This window comes from Eubalaena glacialis, chromosome 10 (assembly GCF_028564815.1).
Source record: "Eubalaena glacialis isolate mEubGla1 chromosome 10, mEubGla1.1.hap2.+ XY, whole genome shotgun sequence".
Classification (NCBI taxonomy): Eukaryota; Metazoa; Chordata; class Mammalia; order Artiodactyla; family Balaenidae; genus Eubalaena; species Eubalaena glacialis.
This window is the reverse complement of record NC_083725.1, coordinates 22,438,488-22,440,368: the sequence shown is the minus strand read 5'-3', so window position 1 is coordinate 22,440,368 and position 1,881 is coordinate 22,438,488. Positions and strand designations below refer to the sequence as shown.

The 1,881-nt window shown below is 37.1% G+C and overlaps 1 pseudogene; it reads left to right on the top strand.

Moving 5' to 3' along the window:
- The first annotated feature begins 323 nt into the window (after positions 1-323).
- On the top strand, positions 324-629 carry LOC133099179 (non-histone chromosomal protein HMG-14-like; annotated as a pseudogene).
- The last annotated feature ends 1,252 nt before the right edge of the window (positions 630-1,881 follow it).

Below are 1,881 nucleotides of genomic sequence, written 5' to 3'. Positions count from 1 at the left end.
AACACAATACTCTAAAATTTATGGGACGCAGCAAAAGCAGTTCTAAGATGGAAGTTTATAACAATACAGCCTTCCTGAAAAACAAGAAAATCTCAAACAAACAACCTAACCTACCACCTAAAAGAATTAGGAAAAAAAAGAGCAAAGCCATAAATCAGCAGAAGGAAGGAAATAATAAAGATTATAGAGGAAATAAATAAAATAGAGATTAAAAAACAATAGAGGGTGGGAGGAGCGGCAGCGGCCAGGCAGCCCAGTTTCGCGAAGACTCTCAGTGCGCAGCAGCCCACAGGCACCTGGCACGTGCCTGTCCCACCACCACGATGCCCAAGAGGAAGGCCAGCTCTGCCGAGGGGGCAGTGAAGGAGGAGCCCAAGAGGAGATTGGTGAGGTTGTCAGCTAAACTGGCTCCTGCAAAAGTGGAAACAAAGCCAAAAAAGGCAGTAGGAAAAGATAAATCTTCAGACAAAAAAGTGCAAACAAAAGGGAAAAGGGGAGCAAAGGGAAAACAGGCTGAAGTGGCTAACCAATAGACTAAAGAAGACTGACCTGCAGAAAATGGAGAAACTAAAAACTAGGAGAGCCCAGCTTCTGATGAAGCAGGAGAGAAAGAAGCCAAGTCTGATTAATATCACACACCCGGTCCTATCAGTGGTCCCTCTCTCCCTTCTTGTACAATCCAGAGGAATATTTTTATCAACTATTTTGTAAATGCAAGTTTTTTAGCTCTAGAAACATTTTGAAAAAAGAGGGAATCCCACCTCATCCCATTTTTTAAGTGTAAATGCTTTTTTTAAAGAGGTGAAATCATTTGCTGGTTGTTTATTTTTTGGTACAACCAGAAAATAGTGGGATATTGAATATGGGAGGCTTTGATTGTCTTGGGTGTCAGCTTAACATTCCACAGATGGAGGGTAGCTTCTATATCCTATAATACAAAGCATACTAAATGGCAGTTTGGAGTCAGTTGTGCATTTAATGTCTTAAACACTTTAAATTACTTCTCTTCCCATGTTGTTTTTGGTAGGATTGTTTCCTAAAGCAAACCACTCACCCCTTGATCTTGGCTCTCCTGGGCAGAATTTTGTGCACTCTGTAACATCTTTGGTCATGGTAGTCCAGTTCTTCTAGTAACTGTTAATGTGCTGTGAACGATGGACAATTTGAGTATGTAGTCTACATGATATTAAATTGTGAATTAGTGGGACTTACAATGTAACAGCATATCAATATTTGAAGATATTTGTACTTGATATCCTGTGAAGGAAAATTTGCTTCCAAATTTTAAGCTGGAAAGTCACTGGAATAACTGTTCAGAAAGGAATCACAACTACATGATTTTTTAGATTTTTGGTATGTATGTTAAGAATTGTGTACAAATTCAAATGTCTGTGTACTGATCCTCAAAACAACCAATAAAATCTCAATTATGAAAGAATTTCTTGAAGCACACACACACAAAAAAAAAACAATAGAAAAGATCAATGAAACCAAGATCTGTTTTTTGAAAAGATAAACAAAATTGATAAACTTTTAGCCAGGCTCAACAAGAAGAAAAGACAGAGTATCCAAATAAACAAAATAAAAAATGAAAGAAGAGACATAACAACCAGTATCACATAAATAAAAAAAATCTTAAGGGAATACTATGAACAGTTATATGACAACAAATTGGACAACCTAGAGGAAATGGACAAATTTCTAGAAATATACAACCTGCCAAGACTGAATCAGGAAGAAACAGATAATTTGAACAGACCAATCACTAGTAGTGAAATTGAATTTGTAATAAAACAAAACAAAACAAAACAACTCCCAGCAAAACAAGTTCAGAACCAGACAGCTTCACAGGGGAATTCTACCAAACATATAAAGAAGAGC